Below are 14,751 nucleotides of genomic sequence, written 5' to 3' on the forward strand. Positions count from 1 at the left end.
TCTATACCATAAACATACCTATCATCTCCAAAAGTTTCCTCCCATCCACTTTATCTTATCATCATCATCATCATTATTATCCTCAAAACACTTAAGATTTGTAACTGCTATTGGCTCAGTGGTAAAGAATCTGCCTGCAATGCAGGAGACTCTGGAGACTCAGATTTGATCCCTAGGTTGGGGAGATCCCCTGGGGAAGAAGTAGCAACTCGGTTGCCCACAGTCCATAGAGTCACAAAGAGTTGGACACAACTGAGCTACTGAACATACACACACAACCTGAGATCTGCCCTCTTTAGCAAATTTTTCAGTATTCCTTAAGAATTGTTAGTTGTGCACTCTATGGTATATGGTAGATCTCTAGGACTTAACTCGTCTTATATAAATGAAACTTGGAAGTTTATTCTGCCACTTTCCTCTCTGCAACCCCACCTCTACCACTGAATTTTGAAACATGTAGATAAATGCTCCTTTGGCTTTCCTTATATCGACTTTAGATTGATTGCTTTTGATATTTAGTACATGTAAAACTTAATCCACATGCTGATGCATTTAAGAAGAGTAATGAGCTTCCCAGGACAAGCTTCAGAAACGCTCTTTGTCCTCATAAACTCTGACAAGGCACATGAATTTCAATAATGCATAGCAGTGTTTACTTTGCGTCTGTTAATCTTGTATGTTTTCTGTTTAGAATTAAGATATCTACCAAAAAGGATCAGGAGGCAGTGATCAACTCCTTTAAAAATTCAATGATACTTAAGATGTAAAAGGGAACAAGCAGAACTGAAGGCATGGAGCCCTATAATTTTCAAGATTCACTTAATTTTTGTACCAAAAGAACCAGGGCACAGAAGGAACGAAACACACATACACATTTTTCTGGTGGCAAGAAGGACTGCCTACTGTTGCTTGTGGTCAACTCTTATCCCTAATCCCAGTGGTCTTCTCTTATCATCATAATGCTTAACATTTTTAAACACTCCTGCATCTGGCTCTTTCTAACAGTTTCTGGTCTAATTATTCTTGGAGACAGGTAGTTCTTAGTGAAACTTCTGAATGGTACCATTGGGAAAATTTGTTCTTTGGAGAACTTTATTTTTTGTTTGCACAGAACTTTTTTTAAAAAAGCATCTTTGTCTTATCCTTAGTATGAAAGTCAGTGAAATTAGATTAAAATAAGAGTAAACTAAATTATTCAAAAATTTGTGTCTTAGAAGAGTAAACTAATTTTTCAAAAAAAATTTTGAAAGTGTTCTTAAAATACAGCTTTAGTTCTAGATGTTTGGATTTAATTTTTTAAACGTATAATGCATTCCATACCTGATATCTGGATAAACAGATCTGCACCATCTCTTACCTCTCAGGAACATAAAGCCCATCTTGCAAGCAGAGACAGCACAATTAGAAGTGTAGTGTATCACTTACACAGCTGCTGGGCATACTAATCAGATTTCCGTAATATCCTGTCACCATGACAACCTGTGACTCTGACATTTTCTTATTAGTGTTTGACTAGCACATGGTCCTTTTAATAGATATTCCTACTTTTCCAGTCAATTACTGAAGTTAAAATGAGGTGAAATATATCATTATTCACTCATAGTATGAGTTTACAGTTAGTACTTTCTTTGGTAGAATTTTAGTAAAATGCAGCTTTTTTTCTAGTGCATGTGGGACAAAAATAATGGGAGAAAATACATTTAGCCACATGTGTTTTAAGTGAGAGATAATGAATAACGAGTGTTCTATTTGCAGAATTGACAAAAATAATGAATGTTTATTAGAAACAATAAAAAAGCTCTTTTTTTATTTGGGGTAGGGACCATTTCTCAAGTTTATATTTCAGGCCTTAGACATTTTACAATGCTTAATGTATGTAAATCAACACTGAAAACCATACATTATATATAAATATATGCATATATGTGAATATAATATTTATGTCTAAAAGCTGTTGAAGTTCCTGCTTTCTGAAATTTGTGATACTTGATTTTTATTTTTGCTTAGATAATTTAGTCAGTAAAAAAATAATTTGTTAAAGATAATACTTTTCCTCTTTATATACTTATCTATAATCAAAGAATCAAATATAAAATAAATTTGATTCAAATGTGATACTAATCTGTAGTTGGATCTTTGATGAATACATGCAGTCATAGTCTTCCTCAGAGCCCATTTTTGTGATCAGTTTGATGTTACTCCCTTGGAAGAGGTCCAGAGTAGACATATTATACACTGTTGCCTGCCTAATTCCTCTGCTCTTCACACAGAAAAATAAACCTGGACATTTTCTTTGTAATTTTTGATTGTGGTTGTCCCCAGTTGAGTATTTTCTACAACTTCCAGTTAGATGTATTCCTGATTACTATGACATTGACGCCACTGTCTCTCCTGTCACAGTAACATCTGTCAGATTTCTTTTACGGATCAAACTTACTTAATATGAGAGTGTGATATTCACCGAGTGACTCGAACCAGTCTTAGTCATCCTATTTTCCTTGTCATAATGGACATCTTCAATACATAAACAGTAAATACAACGGTCATGATAATATCAGGCGAAAGATGAGTGACAGAAAAAAATAAACTGGGAGGGTAACTAATTATCACTTGAGGATCAGATAGGATGATATTGAAATATATAAAATAAAGCTCTTAGAAATACTAGATTTTGATAAAATTATAGTCATCAGAGTCAAATACTTCAAAGCAAATTAGTTGTTAATCTGTCAAGTAAACAAACTTTCAGTGGAATTAGAGAAATTAACAGCAAGTGTATTTAGTAGTATATATTGAACTTTAGTAGTATATATTGAAAGCTAGTGGAGGTGATGGAATTCCAGTTGAGCTATTTCAAATCCTGAAAGATGATGCTGTGAAAGTGCTGCACTCAATATCCAGCAAATTTGGAAAACTCAGCAGTGGCCACAGGACTGGAAAAGGTCAGTTTTCATTCTAATCCCAAAGAAAGGCAATGCCAAAGAATGCTCAAACTACCACACAATTGCACTCATCTCACACGCTAGTAAAGTACTGCTCAAAATTCTCCAAGCCAGGCTTCAGCAATACGTCAACTGTGAACTTCCTGATGTTCAAGCTGGTTTTAGAAAAGGCAGAGGAACCAGAGATCAAATTGCCAACAACCTCTGGATCATGGAAAAAGCAAGAGAGTTCCAGAAAAACATCTATTTCTGCTTTCTTGACTATGCCAAAGCCTTTGACTGTGTGGATCACAATAAACTGTGGAAAATTCTGAAAGAGATGGGAATACCAGACCACCTGATCTGCCTCTTGAGAAATTTGTATGCAGGTCAGGAAGCAACAGTTAGAACTGGACATGGAACAGCAGACTTGTTCCAAATAGGAAAAGGAGTACGTCAAGGCTGTATATTGTCACCTCATTTATTTAACTTATATGCAGAGTACATCATGAGAAACACTGGACTAGAAGAAGCACAAGCTGGAATCAAGATTGCCAGGAGAAATATCAATAACCTCAGATACGCAGATGACACCACCCTTATGGCAGAAAGTGAAGAGGAACTAAAAAGCCTCTTGATGAAAGTGAAAGTGGAGAGTGAAAAAGTTGGCTTAAAGCTCAACATTCAGAAAACGAAGATCATGACATCTGGTCCCATCACTTCATGGGAAATAGATGGGGAAACAGTGAGGGACTTTATTTTTCTGGGATCCAAAATCACTGTAGATGGTGACTGCAGCAATGAAATTAAGACTCTTACTCCTTGGAAGGAAAGTTATGACCAACCTAGATAGCATATTCAAAAGCAGAGACATTACTTTGCCAACAGAGATTCGTCTAGTCAAGGCTATGGTTTTTCCAGTGGTCATGTATGGATGTGAGAGTTGGACTGTGAAGAAGGCTGAGCGCCAAAGAATTGATGCTTTTGAACTGTGGTGTTGGAGAAGACTCTTGAGAGTCCCTTGGACTGCAAGGAGATCCAACCAGTCCATTCTGAAGGAGATCAGCCCTGGGATTTCTTTGGAAGGAATGATGCTAAAGCTGAAACTCCAGTACTTTGGCCACCTCATGTGAAGAGTTGACTCATTGGAAAAGACTCTGATGCTGGGAGAGATTGCGGGCAGGAGGAGAAGGGGACGACAGAGGATGAGATGGCTGGATGGCATCACCGACTCGATGGACATGAGTTTGAGTAGACTCCGGGAGTTGGTGATGGACAGGGAGGCCTGGCGTGCTGAGATTCATGGGGTCACAAAGAGTCGGACACAACTGAGCGACTGAACTGAACTGAACTGATTGAACTTCATCATCATAAACTTTATACATGAAGAGAGATTATAGATTTTTTGAAATCATTAAGTTTTTAAAAATATATAAATCTTAAACTACAGATTGAACATAAATAGATTCTTCAAAATAACAAATGTACAAACTAAAATTTGTGAGCAAGATTGAATAATAAAAGAAAATAGCAAATCCATAACTAAAATACAATAAAATCTGAATTGTTAAAAAGTAAATAAATGAATGTTGGGTCAAAGAACTATAATATCATTACCTAGCTGATAAAACAATCCCAAATACAATACTATAAAACTTATGAGATGTAACCGGAAATGCATTTAGAGTAAAACTTGTCCCTTTAAAAGCTTTATCTTTAAATGAAAAGAAGAAAATAAGTGAATTATTTAAATTAAAAGGAATAACTGGTCAACAAATATACAGAAGCAGAGAATGGATAAATGGAAAGTAGAAATGAATGAGTTAGAATAAAAAGAGTAAATTTATATTAATAAAAAGGGTTTAAAAAAAACTAAAAAAATAAGCCACTATAATAAAACAAGTAGATAACTCAAAAATTGCTGGAAAAATACATGTAGGAAACATAAATAAAAACCTTAGCAATTTGTAAAGAGTTAAAACCACATATGCAGAAACAAAAAAAAATATATATGCTTGGAATTTTGATAAAATAATAGATTTCTGTGAAAATAAGCATCTAGTCAAGGCTATGGTTTTTCCTGTGGTCATGTATGGATGTGAGAGTTGGACTGTGAAGAAGGCTGAGCGCCAAAGAATTGATGCTTTTGAACTGTGGTGTTGGAGAAGACTCTTGAGAGTCCCTTGGACTGCAAGGAGATCCAACCAGTCCATTCTGAAGGAGATCAGCCCTGGGATTTCTTTGCAAGGAATGGTGCTAAAGCTGAAACTCCAGTCCTTTGGCCACCTCATGCGAAGAGTTGATTCATTGGAAAAGACCCTGATGCTGGGAGGGATTGGGGGCAGGAGGGCAAGGGGACGACAGAGGATGATATGGCTGGATGGCATCACTGACTCGATGGACATGATTGTGAGTGAACTCTGGGAGTTGGTGATGGACAGGGAGGCCTGGCATGCTGCGATTCATGGGGTCACAAAGAGTTGGACATGACTGAATGACTGATCTGATCTGATCTGATCTGATCACCAATACTGAATCAAGATGTAACAAAAACCCAGACTAGATTAATAACAAAGAACAAATTTGAGTTCTAGAAGTTCTGCTTTTCATTCCCATCTTCTTCAGTTTTATGACTAAGTTTTAAAACCTTTATTTAAAAAGACAAAAGAAATCAGTTAATTTTTAGGTTCACTGATTTTTCTGAAGACAAGAAAAAATTGAACTGTGTTACTAATTTTACAAATACAGCATAAACAGTTCTAAATTGATTAAGTGTAGCAATCCCACCACAATTATACCCCCATTTCACAGTTATTGATGCAAAACTTTTAAAGAGAATGCAGAAAAGGAAATTGTATATTAAAAAAAAAAATCAGTGTACAATGACCAAGTAAGATTCATACTTGAAAAGGGTGGAATATATAAGTGATTCAGCTATGAGGACATACTTTCATAAGTATTACTAATAGTTAGACATTGAAAATTGCTTTATGTTGGATAAAAATCTAGCATCTATACTTAAGACACATATGTCTACAAATATTGTTCATCCCCACGTATTGGAGTTGATAAGGTGAATGAATTATGGAACAGCTGGGAACTAAGAAGACTTGGCAGGGGGATACTGTGGCATTAGATGAGTCAGATGAGGAATGGTATTCACAGGTAATAGGGCAAAGTGGGGAACATAAAACCAAACAGGCAAGGTACCTAAAATACCTACAATCAAAACAGGAGCAAGGCCTCTTGGTCCAAGTCTTCAGTATCTATGCAAGCCTTGTTACTTGTGCAGTTGGTATATATATTCTCAATAATTGTAAGGGCTTCCCTGATGGCTCAGATGTTAAAGAATCTGCCTGCAATGCAGGAGACCCAGTCTCGATTCCTGGGTTGGGAAGATCCCTGGAGAAGGGAATGGCCACCCACTCCAGTATTCTTGCCTGGAGAATTCCATGGACAGAGTAGTCTGATGGGCTACAGTCATGGGGTCTCAAAGAGTTGAACATAATTGAGTGACCAACACATTCACTTTTATCTCTTTCACACGGTAATGGTTAGCCACATTTTTTAAAAATAGTAATGGTTTTATTTTATTAAAAATAAACACTGACATTTTATACCATATTTAAAACTCAAGAAATAAAAGGCATATGGAAAACTTTTAACTATAAACACTATACAAATATTATACAGACTATACAAAATGAAGGCAATTTAAAACTCTTACTACGAAGGCTATAGCATTTCAAAATAACATTATATACAAATAAATGATTGCCATCTATTGTTTACAGTAGAAATTGGCTTTGTTTCAATCTAAGTTTGTAAGTTCCTTAGTACAACTTATTTATCAAGACACTGTATGATTTGGGAGAATGGCATTGAAATACGTATAATATCATATATGAAACGAGTCGCCAGTCCAGGTTCGATGCACGATACTGGATGCTTGGGGCTGGTGCACTGGGACGACCCAGAGGGATGGTATGGGGAGGGAGGAGGGAGGAGGGTTCAGGATGGGGGACACATGTATACCTGTGGCGGATTCATTTCGATATTTGGCAAAACCAATACAATATTGTAAAGTTTAAAAATAAAATTAAATTAAATTAAAAAAAAAAAAGACACTGTTAATAGGAATGACATGGATAACTAATCATGATTAAGTTTTTACCACTAGATGGCGATCATACATTGGTAAGGTAAAGCACCCTTTCCGTTTACTGGGTAGACTGATGAAAGGGATTCATGAGTTGCTGAAAATGATGAGGGGGTAGAATAATGTAGAGAATGTGCATTGCCACTGCCTTTGCACTGTTGAAAGAGTGAAATGTATAATGCCAAAAAGCAGAAACCTTAAGCATAGTCCTGTGGCAAGGTAGACATGCTCTAAACTGCTAAAGTGAGAATCTTAGCTTCACATTTGCTAGTCGTGTCAGTATTCTCATCTGCAAAATGGGTATAATAATGATACCTACTTTGTAGGTTAATTATTAAGGCATATGAAAAACACTAGTTCTGTTCCCTGGAACATATATGCTCAAGAAATGTTACCCATTATTATCTTTTATTCATTGAACATATTTGAATTTAAAGTATTTAAAAATAAAATATTTCTGTTGTTTCTGAAGAATGTAAAATGTGTAATATTTGACCTGCTCTATTCACAGACATGTATTATTATTGGTCCATTTAGCTCTGAGCAACTAAAAGAGTTGTGTATCAACTTCCTGATTAATAGTAAAAGATTGATAAAACTACCTTAATAAAACATATTTTGTCTTAACCTATACCAGGTAACTGCTCCATGACAGTAACATGATTTTGAGTGTAAATACAATGTTCAGTTCTCTGGAAGCTTGAGGTTGCATTTTCTTTTCTTTGACCACAGCTTATTATGTGAAGCAGCATATATCTTCCCAGATACCTCTATAAAATGAAAGTGATTGGGATTAGTGATTTAACAAATTCATAGTGCTGCATTTTTTTTTCCCCTGATTTCACTGCCTGAAGCAGAAATAGAACAGACAGCATCCTGTTAAATGTAACTTCTATCCATATAAGCTGATTTATGTATTGTGAATAAATGGGCCTCTACAAAACCCCTGATATTCTTTTTGTGGTACAAGCTGACTATTCATGTGTTTTTACAGTGCCTAAAACCTTAGTATGAAAGATCTTTGACAAGCATATAATTTAGTTATTAAAAAATAAAAGCATGGTTAACCATTTTATTTTCTATAAACATAAGCCCAGGGTTCACATTCCAAAACATAACGAAGGGATTCATGTACCAGTTCCCTAAGATTGTGATGTTCTGAGCTCCAGATGCTTTCATAATCTGGAAACCTCAGTAGATTTCTACCAAGATAATTTTGAGGTGTAACTGTTAAATAATATCATTCTACTTTGTAATCTTTGAAGAGATATATGTTATGCTTCTTAATATAGTTCTTAATACAGTTTTTCGTCTTCACCTGAAGAGGCTAAGCATAACAGCATGCTACTTTAAGTGGTATTTTTTTTTTTTTTTGTCTAATTCTAAAAATAATACTGGTCACCATAGAGAAAAGCGTTAAGAAAGTAAAAATTTCCCATAGTCTTACAGCTCAGTGCAAACTTGGAGAGACTGCTGAGGGCTCTCCTCAGGCAAGTGGCAGGATCTGGTTCTACATAAGAAGCACCTTCTAAAGTCAGACTTGTTTTCATGGGACAGTGTGACAAATCACCAGCTAGGTCTAATCTCTGAGAGCCTCAGTTACTCATTTGAAAATTCAGATTACCTACTTCATAAGGTTTTTGTGAAGAATGTCTAAGAAAATGTATTCAAAACATTTAGCAGCCCTGGGCTCAGAGTAAATATTTGATAAAAGTAGCACTGTTGGTGTTTGGCAGATTCTGGTCAAGATCTGGTTTCTTCTGAAACCAGTATCTTCTCCAGGTCTACTGGCCTGTCTCTTTATAGCAAGAAAAAAAAATTGAGGAATATTATAAGTTTATTTAGGGAAGGGTATCTCTGTATCCTTGGGACATAGCTTACCTATTGAAACATTATAGAGAATCAGCAAACATTTATTTAATTAAAATGAACAAAGTTTAAAATAATAGACCAGGAATATGGCAACTTTCTCTTATATACTTAGTAGTATCGTGTGATTATAGGGATATTCTCACTAACATACACATGCAAACACACTCAATACACACCACTTGTTATACTGAGATTATGTCACCACTTAAAACCTAATATTAGTCCTTCGTTTGACACAAAAACCCTAAAATATAAAATTTTCTCTGAATAATACTGCAATGAGGATAAATTTCAGTCAGAAGTTTAATAATTAAGAGAGGAACTTCCAGAATACCAGAATAAGGACCTTCAAGAATCTCTCCTTCATAAAGCCTGGCAGAAGTTGTTACAATCAAATTTATATAAGCTTCGTGTGTACAGATTATATTTTGACTTCTATATACTCTACAGAGTTCTCACCACCAAAAATTGTTTTCATCTGTCAACACACAGTTGACCCTTGTACCTATCTCACCCTTCCTTCACCTCCCTTCCTCTACGGTAACACAATTCTGTTCTCTGTTTTTGTGTTTTTGTTTGGTTTATTTATTTAATATGCCACATACAAATAAAATGGTATGGTACTTCTCTAATTTATTTCATTTAGCATAATACCCTCAATTTCCTTCCATATTTTCTCAAAAGGTAAGCTTTCACACACATTTTTATGGCCGAGAAGAGTTCCATTGTATGTATATACTACATATTCTTTATCCATTCCTCCATCATTGAACACTTAGATTGTTCCATATCTTGGTTATTGTAAATAATGTTGCGGTGACCATAGGTATGAATATATCTATTTGAATTAATGTTTTCATATTCTTCAGGTAAATACTCAAATGCAGAATAGCTGGATCATATTGTAGTCCTATTTTTAATGTTTTGAGAAATCCTCATACTGTTTGACATAGTGGGTGTTACAATTTACCTTCCCTCTGACAATGTAGGAGGTTCCTTTTTATGCATATTCTCTCCAGTGCTTGTTATTTGTTTCCTTTTTTAGAAACTCATTTAAATGTTGCTGACTTCAGTTTGCTAGTTTTTTCTTGAGGATATTTCCATGTATATTCATTAGAGATACAAGTAGTGGTTTTCTTGTGATGTCTGGTTTGGGAATCACAATAACACACACTTCACTGAATGGGTTGGGAAGTTTCCCTCCTCTTCTATTTTTTTGGAAGAATTTGTAAGGATTAGTGTTAATTCGTGAAATATTTGGTGAATTCATCAGTGAAGCCAGCTGGTTCTGGACTGTTCTTTGAGGAATGATTTTGATTACTAATTAAGTTAGAGGAATGTTTGCATTTCACCTGTAAGTGGTAGTTGCTCAGTCATGTCTGAATCTTTGCAACCCCACAGACTGTAGCCTGTCAGTCTCCTCTGTCCATGGGATTTTCCAGGCAAGAACACTGGAGTGGATTGCCATCCCCCTCTCCAGAGGATCTTCCTGACCCAGGGATCGAACCCAGGTCTCCTGTATTGCGGGCAAACTCTTTACTGATTGAGCTACAGGGAAGACCTAATATTTCACCTAGACTACTTAATTTGTTGTCATACTGTTTCCATATTTATTGTTGCATTGTTTCTAGTTTCCTGCATCATTTTTAATTCTGTAAATTTGGTAGTGACATCCATTACTTCATATTTTTATTTGAGGTATAGTTGATTTACAACGTTGTATTAGTTTCTGGTATACTAAAAAATTATTCTTGGAGAAATATCTATTTTTGTCTTCTGCCCATTTTATATTATTTGTTTTTTGTTATTGTGGTGTTTGAGCTTTTGTCTATTTTAGAAATTAAGCCCTTGTTTGTTGCTTTGTCTGCAAATATTTTCAACCATTCTGTAGGTTTTCTTTTCATTTTGTTTATGGTTTTCTTTGCTGTGCAGAAGCTTGCAAGTTTGACCAAGTTCCATTTGTATATTTTTGCTTTTATTTCTATTGCCTTGGGAGACTGATCTAAGAAAACATTGCTATGATTTATGTCACAGAACCTCATGAACAGAATGAAAAAGCAAAAGCATATGACACTGGAAGATGAACACCTCAAGTTGGTAGGTGCCCAATATACTGCTGGAGAAGAGCAGAGAAATAACTCCAGAAGGAATGAAGAGGCTGAGCCAAAGTGGAAACAGTGCCCAGTTGTGGATGTGTCTGGTGGTGAAAGTAAAGTATGATGCTGTAAAGAACAGTATTGCATAAGAACCTGGAATGTTAGGTCCATGAATCAAGGTAAATTGGAAGTGATCAAACAGAAGGTGGCGAGAGTGAATGTTGACATTTTAGGAATCAGTGAAATAAAATGGACTAGAATGGGAGAATTTAATTCAGAAGACCATTATGTCTACTACTGTGGGCAAGAATCCCTTAGAAGAAATGGTGTAACCCTCATAGTCAGCAAGAGAGTCCGAAATGCAGTACTTGGGTGCAATCTCAAAAATGACATACTGATCTCTGTTCTTCTCCAAGGCAAACCATTCAGTATCACAGTAATCCAAGTCTATGCCCCAACCACTAATGCCAAAGAAGCTGAATTTAAATGGTTTTATGAAGCCTTAAAAGACTTTCTAGAACTAACACCCCAAAAGATGTCCTTTTTATCATAGGGGACTGGAATGCAAAGTAGGAAGGCAAGCGATACCTGGAGTAACAGGCAAGTTTAGCCTTGGACTACAAAATAAAGCAGGGCAAAGACTAATAGAGTTAGTCATTGATCATAGCAAACACCCTCTTCCAATAATTCAAAAGATGACTCTACACATGGATATCACCAAATGGTCAATACCAAAATCAGATTGATTATTTTAGCAGCTAAATATGGAGAAGCTCTATAAAGTCAGCAAAAACAAGACCAGGAGCTGTGGCTCAGATCATGAACTCCTTATTGCAAAATTCATACTTAAATTGAAAAAGCAAGGAAAACCACTAGGCCATTAAGGTATGGCCTAAATCAAATCCCTTACAATTAAACAGTGAAAATGACAAGTAGATTCAAGGGATTAGATCTGAAAAAGTGCCTGAAGAACTGTGGAGAGACTTTCATAACATTGTACAGGAGGAGGTGATCAAAACCATCCCCAAGAAAAAGAAATGCAGAACAGCAAAATGATTGTCTGAAGAGGCCTTAAATAGCTGAGAAAAGAAGAAAACCTAAAGGCAAAGGGAAAAGAAAGATATACCCATCTGAATGCAGAGTTCCAAAAAGTAGCGAGGAGAGATAAGAAAGCCTTCCTAAGTGAACAATGCAAAGAAATAGAGGGAAACAATAGAATGGGAAGACTACAGATCACTTCAGAAAATCAGACATACCAAGGGAACATTTCATGCAAAAATGGGCACAATAAAAGACAGAAATGGTATGGACCTAACAGAAGCAGAACTTATTAAGAAGAGGTCACAAGTATACACAGAAGAACTAACTATACAAAAAAGGTCTTTATGACCCAGAAAACCAGAATGATGTGATCACTCCTCTTGAGCAAGACATATTGGAGAGTAAAGTCAAGTGGGCCTTAGGAAGCATCACTATGAACAAAGCTAGTGGAGGTGATGAAATTCCAGCTCAGCCATAGCATCCTATACGATGATGCTATGAAAGTGCTGCACTCAATAGGCCAGCAAATTTGGAAAACTTAGCAGTGGCCATGGGACTGGAAAAGTCAATTTTCATTCCAGTCCCAAAGAAACGCAATGACAAAGAATGTTGAAACTACTGCACAGTTGCACTCATTTCACATGCTAGTAAAATAATGCTCAAAATTCTCCAAGATAGGATTCAACAGTACGTGAACCAAGAATTTCCAGATGTTCAAGCTGGATTTAGAAAAGGCAGAGGGACCAGAGATCAAGGAGATCCAACCAGTCCATTCTGAAGGAGATCAGCCCTGGGATTTCTTTGCAAGGAATGATGCTAAAGCTGAAACTCCAGTACTTTGGCCACCTCATGCGAAGAGTTGACTCATTGGAAAAGACTCTGATGCTGGGAGGGATTGGGGGCAGGAGGAGAAGGGGACGACAGAGGATGAGATGGCTGGATGGCATCACTGACTCGATGGACATGAGTCTGAGTGAACTCCGGGAGTTTGTGATGGACAGGGAGGCCTGGCGTGCTGCAATTCATGGGGTCGCAAAGAGTCGGACACGACTGAGTGACTGAACTGAACTGAACTGAATGGATCATCAAAAAAGCAAGAGAATTTTAGAAGAACATCTAGTTCTGCTTTACTGACTGCACTAAAGTCTTTATGTGGATGGCAGCAACCTGGGGAAAATTCTTAAAGAGATGGGAATTTCAGACCACTTTACCTGCCTCCTTAGAAATCTGTATACAGGTCAAGAAGCAATAGTTAAAACCAAACATGGAATGAAGGACTGGTTCCAAATAGGGAAAGGAGTACATCAAGGCTGTATATTGCCACCCTCCTTATTTAACTTATATGAGAGTACATCATGAAAAATGCCAGGCTGGATGAAGCAGAATCTGGACTCAAGATAGCCGGGAAAAATATCAATAACCTCAGTTACGCAGATGCTGCTGCTACTACTGCTAAGTCGCTTCAGTCATGTCCGACTCTGTGCAACCCCACAGACGGCAACCCACCAGGCTCCTCTGTCCCTGGGATTCTCCAGGTGAGAATACTGGAGTGGGTTACCATTTCCTTCTCCAGTGCATGCATGCATGCTAAGTCGCTTCAATCCTGTCTGACTCTGTGCGACCCCATAGATGGCAGCCCACCAGGCACCTTCATACACAGGATTCTCTAGTCAAGAATACTGGAATGGGTTGCCATTTCCTTCTCCAGATATGCAGATGACACCACCCTTATGGCAGAAAGTGAAGAACAACTAAAGAGCCTTTTGATGAAAGTGAAAGAGGAGAATGAAAAAGCTGGCTAAAAACTCAGCATTAAAAAAACTAAGATCATGGCATCTAGTCCCATCACTTCATGGCAAATAGATGGGAAAACAGTGGAAACTATGACAGACATTTTCTTTGGCTCCAAAATCACTGCAGATGGTGACTGCAGGCATGAAATTAAAAGATGCTTGCTGCTTGGAAGAAATGCTATAAAAAACCTAGATAGCGTGTTAAAAAACAGGGACATTACTTTGCTGACCAAGGTCCGTATAATCAAAGTTATGGTTTTTCCATTAGTCATGTATGGATGTGAGAATGGGACCATAAAGAAAGCTGAGTCTCGAAGAATTGATGCTTTTGAACTGTGGTGTTGGAGAAGACTCTTGAGAGTCCCTCAGACTGCAGGGAGATCAAGCCAGTAAATCCTAAAGGAAATCAGTTTTGAATATTCGTTGGAAGGACTGATGGTGAAGCTGAAGCTCCAATACTTTGGTCACATGATGCAAAGAGCCAACTCATTAGAAAAGACTGTGATCCTGGGAAGGATTGAAGGTAGAAGTAGAAGGGGATGACAGAGGATGAGATGGTTTAGTGGGATTATTGACTCCATGTACATGAGCTTGAGCAAGCTCCTGAAGATAATGAAGGACAGGAAAGCCTGGTGTGCCACAGTCTATGGGATCATAAAGATTTGGACATGACGGAGTGACTGAGCAACAACAATGTCACAGAACGTATTGCCAGGATTCTCTTCTATGAGTTCTATGGTGTTATATTTGGGCTTCCCTGGTGACACCGTAGTAAAGAATCTGCCTTTCAATGCAGGAGATGCAGGTTCAATCCCTGGGTCGAAAAGATCCCCTGGAGAAGGAAATGACAACCCACTCCATTATTCTTG

The 14,751-nt window shown here is 37.0% G+C and overlaps 1 protein-coding gene across 2 annotated transcripts in view; it reads left to right on the top strand.

The window, feature by feature from the left end:
* SPAG16 (sperm associated antigen 16) overlaps positions 1-14,751 on the top strand; it is a 1,079,093-nt gene that overhangs the window by 507,578 nt on the left and 556,764 nt on the right. The gene's annotated exons all lie outside the window — the stretch shown is intronic.

Source organism: Bos indicus, chromosome 2 (genome assembly GCF_029378745.1).
Source record: "Bos indicus isolate NIAB-ARS_2022 breed Sahiwal x Tharparkar chromosome 2, NIAB-ARS_B.indTharparkar_mat_pri_1.0, whole genome shotgun sequence".
NCBI lineage: Eukaryota > Metazoa > Chordata > Mammalia > Artiodactyla > Bovidae > Bos > Bos indicus.